The 16,267-nt window shown below is 40.8% G+C and overlaps 1 protein-coding gene across 4 annotated transcripts in view; it reads left to right on the top strand.

Moving 5' to 3' along the window:
- The window catches only part of TLE4 (TLE family member 4, transcriptional corepressor), a 326,912-nt gene that overhangs the window by 120,015 nt on the left and 190,630 nt on the right, over positions 1–16,267 (top strand). The gene's annotated exons all lie outside the window — the stretch shown is intronic.

The following is a 16,267-nucleotide window of genomic DNA, read 5'->3' as shown; positions in this document are numbered from 1 at the left end:
AGAGCAGTTTGCTTACAATGCGGTGGTAGAACCTGAAACCCTGACTCATTGGCAGCCTTCAAGGAATAGGATTGAAAAACAAGGCAGTACTGAATTATGTCTTACTTTTATTCATTTTCCTAATAATATAGGTTTATTGCTTTTAAAATGGCCGCTGTAAGTCTTAGTCTGGTGTTCCCCAGCTTCGCTTAGATTTTTCACCCTGCTAGTACCTTCCCAAGATACACCCCCGTTAAGCGTTGATATTCTTGAAAAACACATGACTACATAGGGAAAAAATGGTGAGTAAAACAAATGAGACTGCTGCTCCTATGTACAGTTCCATATGCAGCCAACATTTGCAATACTGTGATCTGCCTAGGACCTGATTTTTTTTAAATCTAAGATTTTCTGAGCATTCATTAAATAAAATACCTGCTCCTGTGCTGGGATGGAGTTGGTGGTAATGGAGTTTTTGAAGTCCTTTCCTTCACCTCTCCTATCCACCAATTTGACTTAGAGTGTGTTTATTAGCGCTATGATGTAGGAGTGTTAAATAATGACTTGCTATTATGGTGCAATGTGAGCAGCATATAAAACAGAACTTTTGGTGCAACACACAAAGAACGGTGAGAGTTTTTTTTTTTTTTTTTGTATGTGTGGGATATTGTACTCTTTTTATTCATACTGAAAAAAAAACCACAACTATTTGTTTGCTTTGTGTTCAGCTACAGTCTGCAGTGATTCTATTGCTTTGTTTGGCATCACCTGCCTATATTAGGACATTGCTTCAAGCTCTGAAAAGTTTTTAAAACCAAACCACAACAGGATAATGACCTTGGGAGCATTCACCTTTCCAAGGCCTTTACAGTTTTGCTGTTTGTTTGAAATGGAAAATCATTCTGTCAGCTGTGTGGCCTGCCATATAGTTCCTGAGCACTGAATTCATGGACTTGATGGATTCTTTCTGTTTACAGTTGATCAAGAAGGGACATCTCTGCATACAAAATTAATATATATTTAATACAGCAGGACTTAGCATTGTAGAAGTGGCACATGTCAGGGCTAGCAGTTTGTGTATGTCCATACCCTTGATGATGTGCTGGCTGGAATGGACCTCAACACACTCGGGTGAGCAGGGCTGGAAGGAAGTTCATAACCAACCTTCCACCTACATGACAGGATAAGTAGTAAAGTAGATTTAAGGGGTGGGTGATTCAGTGGGTGGCTGCTGTACTGCTAATAACGGTCAGCAGAGGGAGGATCCCTGTGGTTGCTCATACTTCAGCTGGAATGGTGTGGTATTCCTCAAAAATATGACGAAGCAAAGCAATGTCTGTAGAAGCTTTAAAAGTGAGGGCTGTGCCATCTAACATTGCCGCCTTGCCTTGGCAGAGTCTGATTTGCTTGAACTGCACTGTTGGGTGCAAAGAAATGTCTCGCTTTTGCTGTTACATCAAGTGCAATGCACTGACTTACTGATTTTCTGCTTACTCTTATGTTCCTGCTTTGCTGCAGAGTTGGCTTTGTATCTAAGACCTTTATTGTAATTGATGCTTTCCTCTTGACCGCAATTGACTTTAGAAAGCAGGTGTGCAGGTTGGGGGAAGGTGAGTAGAGTCACGTTTTACATGTGTCCATGAATTCTGCTCCACCGTTTCTTAGCAAGAGGAAAAAAATACAAATGTCAAACATGACAATTGCCTGTAGGTTTTCAAAGAGAAATGTAGCATCTATTTTTCCTTCAAAGTAGATGTTGACTGCTTCATGGTTACAACAGTCTTTTACATATGAAAGTAGTTAAACTGATCCTTTTTTTGTTGTTGCTAATATTAACAATCAAACTGTAGAAAAAGGATAATATGGATATTAGATTTAATTGGTAATTGCAATGATGGTGTTAAGGTGTCACATTAAAGGATGATAGATCAGCTTTTAAGTGGACGTAGGGTTATAGGTGAATGACAATTGACATATGATTCAATGACAACAGGGTATATTAGTCATTTAAAGATTGCCAAACCTTGATATGTGAGGATAGATGGCAGTTCGTGACTGCTGTGTTTTTCATATTTAGTTATCAAGCATAAGTAGTTCACCATTCTTTGTAATCCAAGACATTGGCGCCTTTCCAGTGAAGTAGTATAACACGAATTGCAATGTGGATCATTATTCTTGAGAGAGGTTTGAACATCAGGTAGTGGTTGAATTAAGCCAAGGTTGCCCAGTATGATAATGTACAGTGGTGGAAATAAGTATTTGATCCCTTGCTGATTTTGTAAGTTTGCCCACTGACAAAGACATGAGCAGCCCATAATTGAAGGGTAGGTTATTGGTAACAGTGAGAGATAGCACATCACAAATTAAATCCGGAAAATCACATTGTGGAAAGTATATGAATTTATTTGCATTCTGCAGAGGGAAATAAGTATTTGATCCCCCACAAACCAGTAAGAGATCTGGCCCCTACAGACCAGGTAGATGCTCCAAATCAACTCGTTACCTGCATGACAGACAGCTGTTGGCAATGGTCACCTGTATGAAAGACACCTGTCCACAGACTCAGTGAATCAGTCAGACTCTAACCTCTACAAAATGGCCAAGAGCAAGGAGCTGTCTAAGGATGTCAGGGACAAGATCATACACCTGCACAAGGCTGGAATGGGCTACAAAACCATCAGTAAGACGCTGGGCGAGAAGGAGACAACTGTTGGTGCCATAGTAAGAAAATGGAAGAAGTACAAAATGACTGTCAATCGACAAAGATCTGGGGCTCCACGCAAAATCTCACCTCGTGGGTATCCTTGATCATGAGGAAGGTTAGAAATCAGCCTACAACTACAAGGGGGGAACTTGTCAATGATCTCAAGGCAGCTGGGACCACTGTCACCACGAAAACCATTGGTAACACATTACGACATAACGGATTGCAATCCTGCAGTGCCCGCAAGGTCCCCCTGCTCCGGAAGGCACATGTGACGGCCCGTCTGAAGTTTGCCAGTGAACACCTGGATGATGCCGAGAGTGATTGGGAGAAGGTGCTGTGGTCAGATGAGACAAAAATTGAGCTCTTTGGCATGAACTCAACTTGCCGTGTTTGGAGGAAGAGAAATGCTGCCTATGACCCAAAGAACACCGTCCCCACTGTCAAGCATGGAGGTGGAAATGTTATGTTTTGGGGGTGTTTCTCTGCTAAGGGCACAGGACTACTTCACCGCATCAATGGGAGAATGGATGGGGCCATGTACCGTACAATTCTGAGTGACAACCTCCTTCCCTCCGCCAGGGCCTTAAAAATGGGTCGTGGCTGGGTCTTCCAGCACGACAATGACCCAAAACATACAGCCAAGGCAACAAAGGAGTGGCTCAGGAAGAAGCACATTAGGGTCATGGAGTGGCCTAGCCAGTCACCAGACCTTAATCCCATTGAAAACTTATGGAGGGAGCTGAAGCTGCGAGTTGCCAAGCGACAGCCCAGAACTCTTAATGATTTAGAGATGATCTGCAAAGAGGAGTGGACCAAAATTCCTCCTGACATGTGTGCAAACCTCATCATCAACTACAGAAGACGTCTGACCGCTGTGCTTGCCAACAAGGGTTTTGCCACCAAGTATTAGGTCTTGTTTGCCAGAGGGATTAAATACTTATTTCCCTCTGCAGAATGCAAATAAATTCATATACTTTCCACAATGTGATTTTCCGGATTTAATTTGTGATGTGCTATCTCTCACTGTTACCAATAACCTACCCTTCAATTATGGGCTGCTCATGTCTTTGTCAGTGGGCAAACTTACAAAATCAGCAAGGGATCAAATACTTATTTCCACCACTGTAAGTTAAAGGTTCTGTGATGTTTAGTACTACACTGATTGTACACCAGACGTTTTGCCAGTAAGTACTCAGCTGAGGATAGAAGATGGGGTAAGATGCCAGTTTCAGTGGTGCAGGCCCAGCATAAGCCATTGTCAGAAGATTTAAGTTTAGATAATTTGTAAGAAGTCCATAAGGCCTTGTGCATAACAAAGTAAATAGACTGATTAATGGATGCTGATCTTTAGACTTCATTTTGAGCCAAACATATTCCCATTGTTTGCCAGACAGTGTAATATTCAGGTCTTTTCCCCATACTCTCATGGTACCAGAAGGAGAGGGAAATTTTTGTTGTTGAGTGGCTTATACCATTTGGAGATGGCACCTTTATGGGTGGATATTAGTTTGCTGTACAAAATAATGGATGGAGAAGATAACTTCAAGGGGAGAGTTTTGTTCACCATAGTTAAGTAGTGTATTAATTGGATCCAACGAAAGTGTTGTGATTTAGGTAAGCCATATAATTCTTGAATTTGATGGAAAGGTAGCCAACCATTTTCATCCATCAGTTGGTCTGTATTCCATAATGTAACAGGGGGTTAGGACTGAAGAGAGAGAGAAAAAAAAAGAATAAAGTATACCTACCTGGAGGGCTCAGGAGGGTCCTGGGGTCTGAACAGGGAGAAGCTCCAGTCAGGCGCTGTGAGAGGCAGCGCCGTAATTTCCGGGGGGGGGGGGGGGGGGGGCAGCGTTTTTGAGCCGGAGGGGAAGGCCTGGAGAGAGGCGCTGCAAGTATCAGCGCCACAATCTTCGGGCCTGTGTGGGCCAATCGGGGAAGACGGGGCACCAGGAGGAATGGCGCCGCCGTTTTCGGACTCCCGGGGACGATTGGGAACGTCCCCGAGAGTGAAGAAGTGCACCGGGCACCGCCGTTGTTTTTGGGGCCGTGTCAGGAAGTTCCAGGACTTGTTTGGGCCGGTTCGCGGGGTCCGGGACGCTCGGGTCATCTCCAGGAGGGAGCAGCATTGTGGTCTGGTGTCCTCCACGATTGCGCGAGGACACCAGAGACGGAGGGCACACTGAAGACAAGCTGGCGAAGTCAAGGAAATGGCCGGCGAAGTAGACGTGAGCGCGCGTGCATGAGGCGACGAGCCTCATGCATGATTCGGGGGTGCGCAAAGGTCCGTTTTTCCGGAGCTCCGGCGAGGCCTAGAAGCCTGGGCCTCGATTTTTAACCGGGGCTCCAGGAAAATGGCCGCTTTTGGGACTTTTTTTTGTTTTCGATCCGATTTCGTGAGTTCGCCAGTGGGACCGGATCTGAGGGCAGGCATCGAGAGAGGAGGAAATCTACTTCAAGGTAAGGGGGTATTAACCCCAAAATTTTAATTTGTTTAATTTTACAATGTGAAAATGCGTTTTTTGATTTTTAAAAAATGAGGGGGTTTTCGGATTTGAATGGGGTTTTCTGTTTTGTGATCGGGGAATTTTTAGTGATTTTTCTGGTGAGTTGGTTTTGGGGTTTAATTATTTTAAATGATAGTTTTAGTGTAAGAGTTAAAGTAAGGGTTTGGAAAGGGTTAAAAATAATGAATTCGAGGTGACCTATAGAAAAGGAGCTGATTTAATTTTTGATAGAGGTTTAATTAAATTTTGGGTTTTATTTGAGGGGGTCTTTTGATAGAAAATAGTCGGGTGGACGTAAATTAAGGGTAAAATTTAAAACTAAGTTTATAGGATAGCTGAGGGGGTTGTGCTTGAGATTTGGGTGGAATTTGGGATATTTGGGGTGGAAAATGACTGTTAAATGTATATTTTTGCAATTTCCCATTATAATCAATGAGAAAAATAAAAGTAAAATTGAGATATAGTTTGAGGTTGAACATTCCAAACTGTACAAGAAAAAAAATGGAATTTTTGGGGAGTCTCTGGCCGGAGGGGGGGGGGGGGGGGGTAGGAACCCAAGCCAAGGTCCGGTAACCTGGGAGATGGCTTGGCTGACAGTTGGGCAGAGTGAGTTTGGGCTTCAGTGAGTAAGGAAGCGCTGCAGTGTCTGTGAGTGGAAGAGAGGTGATTTGGGGAGGAAAAGGAGGAAAGAATATTTTTAGGGAAATTTGATAATTAAGGGTAATTAAGGAACACCTTGGTGGAAGTAAAAGCTTAAAGTGAAGAGTGCTTTCATTAGTATTTTTGAGTTTGGATGTTTTGGGAGTGAAAGAGGTGGGTGAGTGAGGAAGTAAGGTTAATTAAGGTGGGAGGGAGGCTATGTGACAGTGTTGAGTGTGATTAAAGTTGGGTTTTTGGGAAGTGTAAGTGGGAAAAGAGAAAAGAATTTTTAAGGCTGAATGAGTGCAGGGAGAGTTATGAGGTGGAATGTTGGGGAACAAGCCTGTCAACGGAATGTTGAGAGCTGTGCTGCACTGCTGAATGGGATCAAACACTCTGATTCAGTTTAGGGAATAAGAAAACATAGCTCAGGTCTGAAGAAGAAAGTGAATTTAAATTAATTTTATTTTACCTGAGTTAGTGGCCCCAGTTTATTGTTAAAGTCACTCATTAATAGAAATTCCTTAAGAAGAAAAGTAGGAAGACAGGGTTTTGCTTCCGTTTATTTTTGTTAAGTGTGAGGTGTAGCCAGAAGACTGCACGGCAGAAAGAGCAACCATTCCAGAGGAATAGTTGGGCCCCACCGCAAGAAAGACTCCGTGGACAATTGCTACATTACAGCTAAGTACTTTTGTGGAAACAAGGGTAGTAAAGGGATACAATAAACATAAAACTGACAGTGCACATACTTACCTAAAGTCTCCCGGGAGTGAAGATCCTAGAGATACCTGGAAAAGAAAAGAGGAACAAAGAACCAAATTCCTAATAGAAATATACACGGGTTGTAGATACAAAGGAGCTGTTTTAGCTATACGTTTACACTCTCATAAGGGGGTATTGGGAAATAATACTTATCTGATTGCTTCTGGACTGCGATGATAATGGTGTGGAATCTGATAAGGGAGAAAATATAGGTTAAAGGGTTATTCTTTTTGTTAAGGTGTTTGTACAGTAAAGGAAACTGGTAAAAGAGACAAAAGTTTGGTTTTTAATGTTGACTAATGTTATTCTAATTCCACTTTTACATTTGTTATTACACAATAAACACAAAATTACTTAATTACACTAGTAAGTCTGGTTTTTCCCAAAGTCAGGATTAATCCAATTTTTAGTTTTTTTTCCCCCTTCACTTCACGGGAGTGAAGGGCGAGGTTAGTGACCTGTACAGCTTCTGACGTTCAGTGGTGCGGAAACTGGGAGTTGGCCACGACTATTTCCATCAAAATCCCAGTGAAGCACTGATAACTGAGCGTGAGCATAGCTGTTTACAATAATCCCAGTGATTGCCATAGTTTCCAGTTGATAACTCTCTATGAATTTTAAATGATTATTATTCCATAACGGAGTGAAGTGAGACTGAAACCATGGAACTGGCAAGCAGTTGTCAATAACCTTAACAGATTCAGCAGCACTTTGACTAATGTCTTTTAGTTAAGCGTCAGACAGAGAAGTGACTGGAATCAAATGAAGAAGATAATTGTGCCATCGCTCTAATTCAAAGTGAAATCTGGGTGGTAGAATATGTTGGTCAAGATACCATAAAGACGATTGCTTCATTATGGAGGTGATGTGATAGGAGTAGAAGCAGGGAAAATTAACTCCACCAGGGTCTTTGCTGCATTTTAGTTTTTTGGCTGCAGTGCATGGGTGGGGTTTACCACTCCAGAAAAGAAGACAGTGTTTTTCAATCGCAGTGTAGGTAATATGATACGATAGGAAAGGCAACATATTTAAGATGTTATTGATTTTAGGGGCCATCATCTTAATTGTATGAAGGTGACTCCACCAAGATATCCTCAAGAAGGACCATCTAGATATTAACTATTCTACAACATTCAGAAGATGAGAACTATTCAACATTTTTTTCTTCCAGAGTAGGACCAAAAAGAATACCTATGTACTTTATTTAGTAAGAGACTAGATGAAGTTGAATTTGACCACATCCTGTTGAATAAGGGCAGTTAATAGGCATTAGTTCTGTCTTTGATTGGGTTTATAGCCTGAGGAGGTGGAGTAATTCCTTATGGTAGCAAAGAGGTAAGGAATTGATGTCAGAGTGATGAATAGTAGAATATCATCTGTGTATGCAGATAGTTTAACAGAGAAGCTACTACATTGAATACCTTGAATATTTGAGTTGGTGCATATGATTCAAGTGTTGATCAATAATGGTGATAAAGGACAGCCCTGGTGAGCCCCTGAAGAGGAATGAAACATTTATATAAATAAGGTTTATAGCTTGTGAGAATCCAAACCACCGTAATACATTAAAAAGAAAAGGCCATTTGATAAGGTCGAATGCCTTTTGCTTGTCAAGACCTATGGCAACTGTGGCAGTTGATGAAGTGGTTGTAGAGATAAGTGCATTAACAAATAGTCTGGTATTATTTGAGGACAAGCAACCATGCATAAAGCCATTTTGATCATTGCCAATTATTTTAGGTAGTATGGCTTGTAGTCGTGTGTGGCAAGTAATTTCATCATCGTTTATCATAGAAAAGAAGCCTATAACTTTGGACTAGTTAAGGGTCTTTACCTGGTTTTGGTAAAATAATTATGGCTGCTTCAGTGAAGGTGCCATGTACCAAGTTGGAAGAGATCATATCAGCAAAAAATTAAACCATTTGAGGGATACGAAATTGAAAAACAAGTTAGAAGTCCACTGGTAGACTGTCTGGACAGCCATTCCTTTGATGGTATCCAGAATTTCTTTTGTGCTAATAGGCTGTGTGAAAAGTGAATTGTCACTCTTATCAGTAGTTGAGTGAGGATCTGGTTGTTCAGGGGAGGTGATCTGTGTTGTATAAAAGTCATTATACTATTCATAAAAACAGTCTAAAATTCCTGAACCAGCGGTGGCCAGTGATTGAGATGAGTTTTTGATGGCTGTTATATAGGATCTTTTGCTCTTGGATTTTAAGTAATTGGCCATCAGGTCTGAGCGATCATGTTCCGCATAGTAATTAGCAGCACTTTGAAAACAGATGTAGCCACTTTTTTGCTGAGAACAATGATAGAACTGTTGTCTGTACCAGATCACAACAGCCCCATCAAAAAAGCCCTGACCAAAAAAAAAAAAAAACACCTAACAAAAAAGCCCCCAACATAATAGTCTATGACAAAATGGGCCACTCACAAAATGCCCCCCCCCCCGCGACAAAATGTCCCAATTACCTATTTTTAAATTTTTCCCTTCTGCCATTTTTCACACATGCGTTGTGTTGTGGTGCCGAACGTACACCACGTATAGGGGTTGGGATGCCGAAGAGGGAAAGGGGAATGGGGTGGATTCTGATAGCTTTTCTTTGTTGTGATGCAGCAGAGTTGTCCACTTTCTCTGCTCTTATTTGCCCTTTTCATTGAGCCTCTTGTGGGTCTTCTTCAGAACTCTCTGCAGCTTAAGGGTGTGGTGGTGCAGGCAGTAGAGCAGTATATTGCTTTGTATGCAGATGATGTGTTGTAATATATAGCAGAACTGAATAATTTACCTCCTGCTTTCTTGGGCATCTTAGATATGTTTGGGGTGATATTAGGATATAAATTGAAACTGGCAAAATCTAAGATTATGCCTCTGAGGAGGGGGGATTTATCGTTATTGAAGGCCCAATTAGTGTATCTGTTTCAGTGGAATGAGTATGTACTGCGCTATCTTGACATCTTGCTGTTGGTGCAAATGAGTGAACTACTTCAGTTTAACTATCAACCGTTGATGGATGTTGTAGAGAGAAGAGAGTGCACAGTTCTGGTTGCACCTCTGTTGGTTAGATTGAGTGATTGCAGTTCTGATAGTTTGGCTGTCTAGGATATTATACATCTTTAGTATGCTTCTGGTTTGGGCTACTGAATCATTTTTTTGTTTCATGCATTAGATAGCTGTATGATCCAGTTTTATGGGGGGCCAGAAGACTTGGGTTTGATTGATGGTGCTGCAGCAACTGAAATGAGTATGTGTATGGTAGGGGAGAGAGGTCAGTCCTTCTGACTTTGTAGGCAAAATTGGATGTTGCTGTTGAATCTACAATTGCATTGGAGTAAGCCTAGTAGATTTCAGCATTGGGTGGATATTGAGAAGGATAGGTTACTTAGAGGTGTGGAGGTCCCCCTTGGGGCAGGTGGAAGTTACATAAGAGTTTTGGGGTAGAAGCTGAGCTTATTCTGAGAGCGCATGGAATTTTGGCCAATTGACTTTTCTGTAATACTCAATCCCTTCAGAGTTCCAGTAAACACTTTTTATTTTTGTGATGGGCTATTTTTGTCAAGGATTATTTTGTGAAAAGGGCCATTTTGTTCGGGGCTATTTTGTTACAAGGCTATTTTGTCACGGGGCTATTATGACGGGGTGCTGCTGTTGTGTTATATGCAGGTACTTGAACAATTTAGAGAGGGACTGCACATGAATCTCTAGTCCACGGATTTCACATTCCAAGTCCTTTATTTCATTGTTAGTTTGTTTTTTTCATATTAGCAGAAAAGACAATAAGTATGCCTCTTATAAAAGCTTTGAATACGTTCCATGTATTATACTAATTAGTATCTTCAACTTTATTTAACTCAAAGTATTCAGTTATAACTTCTGCGATGTGTTCTCGAAAACCAGGTTCGTCCAACAGGGGAGGAGTTGAAACGCTAACTGGGAAGAAGTTGAAACGCTAACTGGGATGTTTATTTGGTGCAGCCACACCTGACAGTTGTATTGATATAAGAGCATGGTCTGAAATAGGTATTGCTTCAGTGTCAGATGAGTGACATATTGAAGGAAATGGCTGGTTATCAAGAAAACAATTCGTGTATATGACGCGTGAGGAGGCAAAAAGAATGTGTACGCTCTCTCGTTATGATGTTGGGAGGTGCCAGGGAACCACAAGATGAAATTGAGCAATATTGTGAACGTAAACCAGGTCTTACGTATATGAAGAGGAAGATTGCCCATATTAGGGTTCAAGATTAAATTAAAATAACCTGTGATGATGCTTAGAGTTTCACTTTCTGTTATAAGTAAGTCAGCAAGGGTGTCAAAGAAGTCGGGACTATCTAAATTAGGTGCATAAATACTGACCACTGATTTTTGTTTGGTTATTGATGCATAATGTAACTTTCATCCAGTGGCCAGATGTGTCTGTGGAGTGTGATAGAATCTGAATGTCTTCCTGTTTTTTTCTTACTAAGATAAGTACCATTTTTTCCCCCATGAGCTGACGAGAAGAGAGGAGGGTGAGCCTATTTACAAGGGACTTAAGAGTCTCCGTACCAGATAAGTGGGTTTCCTGGAGCAAAGCCATGACTGGAGTAAACTCTGATAGATAATTTTATATTTTGGTCCTCTTTATTGGGTTGTGAATACCCTTGACATTCAAGGAAACAGGTTAAAGAGACATCAATTATACGCCAAGCAGAATGTAATGCAAACTTTTTAGTTTGGATAGTTTGTAGAAAATATCCATGTATTACCGTGAACCTGTGCAAACACATGGTGCACAGGAGGCAAACTGGGGGTCAGTGAGAACAGCAGAGGAAACATATGTGAGGAGCTCAGACAGCAATAACACAAGCAAAGAATTTCAATTAGTACAGGCGTTATCCTACTACAACAGATGGCAGTGATAACAAGGTTAATGTCAGTCATATTAAAACAGGATGATTGGTCATGAGAGGAGAAACCCAGAGTTGAAGCATACATACGTAGTTAATAGCCAATACCCAATCAGTCACTCAAATGCATACATATGTACAGTAAAACATACAGTTAAACCCTTATGCTGCATCATGCTGGAGCTTACTGCAGACAACAGGGCAACACGCCAATAATAACAATGTAAGGGATGGTAGTGTTTATATTCAGCTTCATCACAGTTAAGCAACTGCTAAGTGTCTTCCATTCAAATATAAACCCATGTAAGCACATAATGTGCGATGAGAGAGGAGGAAGTATGATACAGATACAACAGTTGAAGTTACATGCATGGAGAACACCAACAGCAAGATGTCGGGAAACAAAGTTAATTCAAATGCAATTTTATAATAATGGGTGGCAGAGATGACCTGTATGGTATCAGACAAATAATTGTACAGTAATGAATTGTAAAAAGAAAGGGTCAGATTGAACACATATAGTCGGGGACATCTATAAACAAACATGCATTCAGACAGTCATGCTCTCATCAACACACACATGCATACTCACATCATCACTGGTTACTTGGCAAGTTGAAAATGAACAATTCAGGATTAGAATGCATCGCAGTCAGTGTTGCTAGATAACAACATGATGCAAAGAACAAATCATTAAGAAGCTCCAAACTGCTCAAAACACAGCAGCCAGACTCATATTTGGGAAAGCTAAATACGAAAGCGCCCAACCCCTAAGAGAAAAACTACACTGGCTTCCACTAAAAGAACAAATTGCGTTCAAAGTTTGCACCTTGGTCCACAAAATCGTTCAAGAAGCCCCGGCCTATATGTCAGACCTTATAGACCTGCCTATTAGGAATGCGAGGAGATCATCACGCACATTCCTCAATCTCCACTATCCTAGCTGTAAAGAACTAAAATATAAATCCACATACGCGACCAGTTTCTCATATATCTGCACGCAGCTATGGAACGCACTACCGAAGGCCATAAAAACAATGCAGGACCTAACCATCTTCCGAAAGCTACTGAAAACAGATCTTTTCAAGAAGGCATACCATAAACATCCATCTTAAATACTAAATAACAACGCTATACACGATCTATACATAACCGATCTTTTACCTCATGACTGATTAACCTCTTTGATATTCATGATCAAGCATTACCACTTCAAGCTTATACTGAATAGGGACTCTCTATAATCGATGACCTAATGTATGCTACAATCCAATCTCTATAATCCAACTCTCTATAATCGATGACCTAATACATGTTACAATCCAATTTATTCTCAGCAACCTTCATGCAATACCATAATTTATTTTTCTTTACCATGTATGTATGCACATAGGTATATGTATATACCTTGATCTGTTCCATATATGTCATGGTTCATGTATGTTACCATGTATGTATGCACCTTAATGCAATACCATTTGTAATTCTTTTACCCGGAAATGGAAACCGCCATTACGGCAGATGTAAGCCACATTGAGCCTGCAAGTTGGTGGGAAAATGTGGGATACAAATGCTACAAATAAATAAATAAAACAACATGAGAGAGCATAAGACAATAATATTTCAGAGGTTAGAAAAAGTGCCAATGAATTGCAGTTTGACAAATCAGTAAATTAAACAGAACGCAAGAGTACTGCAGCAACTAAGTTAGCATTTTGAGCAGCGTGACAGAGATCAAGCGCTTACACTTTATCTGTTGGGATAGGTAGGTATTGCATCCTCCAAAATAGCAAGCTCAACAGGGTCTGTAAAGTTTTTAGTAGCGTTATTGTATGTGACCCTCATACAAGCAGAGTAAATCAGACCAAAGCAAGCATTCATCTCTTCTAGGTGTTTCAATGTGGGTGCGAAAATGAACAAGGTCAGATTTTAAAGACAAAATGTCTTCTTTAATGTCAACAATGTTGCCTTTCATTTCTGCAAGGAGGTCTCTGAGCGACCTTATTTCCTCCAAGATGGTATGGGAAGAAACGCCCTCCAGTGTACCTTCTTGTTGTTGTTCGATGGAGGGTTGTTGGGTTTTTTTTTTTCCTTCAGTTTTTGGGCATTTCTTTTGTTTACTCGATGCCATTAAGGTGCTTATGGTGTGTTGAGTGTATTTCAGCAGAATAATCTTGATTTTAGTCATGTTACTGGAGCTGCACACTATGCTGCTATGTTGCTTGTGCTCACTAGTGCCCCTCCTCCCAAACTGATCCATTTTGAGGATCAACAATCCTCAGGGATGGAGCACAGTAATCTTGATGAAAATATCCTAGTTTGTCATTTGGGGAAATGCTGCGGAAACATGGCAGTCAGCTGTTGACTGGTATGGTAGCTTAGATTTTTAATTAGTTTTGAACTTTGTATGTAAATGTGCCTTCAGGAGAAGGGAGTAAATGTGGTTATTGCTATCTGAATTGCTCACCTAACATTTCCCTTGTTAGCTCAGTCTTGTGTCAAATGCCCCTCCCCCCCAATACTTGTAGAAATTGCCAGAGTCATAGTGTCTTCTTGGGATAGGCAGTATATAAAATCAATTAACAGAATAATACTCTGTGATGTCAATAAGATACTAGCTAGTTTTCTCAAAACTCTACTTAATTTTATTTGGACTATAACATGGGATTAATTTTTGGTTTCTGCAGAGAAGCCACCAACTTCTAAACTGGCCACACATGTTGGCTTTTCCCCTTCACTACCCATTGCTGTTAACTTTCTCCACCGCAGCTGTTAATTCTCTGGTTTATAGCAGGTGCACTGAGTACTAATGGTTTATACTGGTACAGATATATTAAACTGGGATTATTGTTTGGAATGTAAAACCACATTTTTCAGTCCTAAATACAGGATTATGAGACGTCTCAATTGACATTTAATTTGACGTGTTTGCATCCTTTTTGTTAAAAATACAAATCTCTGCCTAAACAGTACAAAAACATACAAAATCAGTCTAGTGTTGGCAAGGAAAACAGCATACTGACTGAGATATCAACTGACTATAACAACAATGCTATTTATAATGGTACACTATAGTGACCATAATGGGAGAGGGGGGGGATTGATTTCCTAGTGGATTCTGGTATGTTGACAGGTGTCTCCATTCTCTTCTTACCACAGCAGTTTTTGGTCTCGCAGAGCATGGGGCCTAGGCCGATTGCTCCATTGGCCTTGCCCACCCCTTCAAAGACAGCACTCTGTTGTACTTTGTAATTACAGACAGCTATTACCACCAGTGCTTAGGATATTATAATGTTGCAGACTCCTAACCTTGGAAAGCTTAGGCATCAATGAGTCCATGTTTTGCAGAGTTTGGAGGATCAAGACATTTTTGCTTTTTTATTTATTTATTTTTTTCAGACAGGGCAGCAAGGAACACTTTGTTGATGGGTACAGAGTCATAGAGTACATAACGATACTATGTTAGTATAAAAGCTGGCATTGATATAAACATTTAAGCGTAGTCTTTTTTTTGTTTTTTTTTGTTTCCTTTCATTATTACATTTGTTTAGAGGACCATCTTGATTTTGATATAAATATAACTTATTTTGGGATACCAGAGTATGGTTGATGAGACCTCTACCTTCTCTTTACTGTTGCTTTATGTGTCCCCTTATTGTTCTCCCTAGTCTTCATTGGCCTCCTTGTGCCCTTCCCATACCAGTCTACATCTCAACCCCCATCCCACTTTTACCGTTCTCCCTTCTTTCCCCTCATCAGCTACTTCTATTCTGATCTTGTTATTATTCTTAGCCTCTTTCCCCAAAGTTGCCTCGCACCCCTCTTTTCCCAGATTGATGTCTTGGTCTTTGCCCTTTCCTTACGAGGATGACAATCAGCAGTATTGGCAGCATATATCATGGGGAAAGGGAGAGAGAGCAGGTGCTTCTCCTCACTAAACTGGATATACCTGTTACAGGAAGAGAATGTGAGGCACCCATGAGGACAGCAAAGTACATGCTGTCTATTCCTGTGCTCTGTGTGTGCTTGCAGTTTACTGTTCTAGGTGAGGGTTGCCTTTGATCAGGTTTGGAGATCTAGAGGGTAATTAGAGAGAAGGGCATACACTAGGAGTTTTCTTGAGGTTCTGAAACCTTGCTGCAATGGTCAGGACGAAGGGTGATGGGTTCTTTCCACACTATGAGAAGGGATGGATGATACAGGCAAGTGGACCTGGTATAGACAGTATTTAAAGTAGTGAGGGTCGACAGTCTCGGGGGTTTAGGGGCCTGTACTTAAGTACATAAGCATCGCCAAGCTGGTATAGACCAAAGGTCCATCAAGTCCAGCATCCTGTTTCCAACAGTGAACAATCCAGCTCACAAGTACCTGGCAGGATCCCAGAAGAGTAAAATAGATTCCATGCTGATTATCCCAGGAGTAAGCAGTGGATTTCCCTCAGTTCTGTTTTAATTATGTTTATGGATCTTTTTTTTTAGAAACTCATTCAAACCTTTTTAAACCAAGGCTGCCTGTCTTTCTGTGTATTTGGCACCCATAAAGATATATCTGTGGGTGTGTTAGCTCCAAAACATTCATGCACTCAGCCTCTTAGTTGTGATATTACAACCTTTGGTGTTCTATGGGGCACAGTACTCTGGTCATGTGTATGTGATATCAAAATGAGAAAAATGGGTAACATTCAGCTTCTTAAATAATTGGGGAATAATGAGGCAGGCAAATCATTTGCGATATTGTTGTAAGGTAATGATGCTGAAAAGTTACAGTTGCTGGGGTATACAGAACA

Source organism: Microcaecilia unicolor, chromosome 2 (assembly GCF_901765095.1).
Source record: "Microcaecilia unicolor chromosome 2, aMicUni1.1, whole genome shotgun sequence".
Lineage (NCBI taxonomy): Eukaryota > Metazoa > Chordata > Amphibia > Gymnophiona > Siphonopidae > Microcaecilia > Microcaecilia unicolor.
Note: the sequence above shows the minus strand (reverse complement) of the source record. Positions and strands in the feature narration are given on the sequence as shown.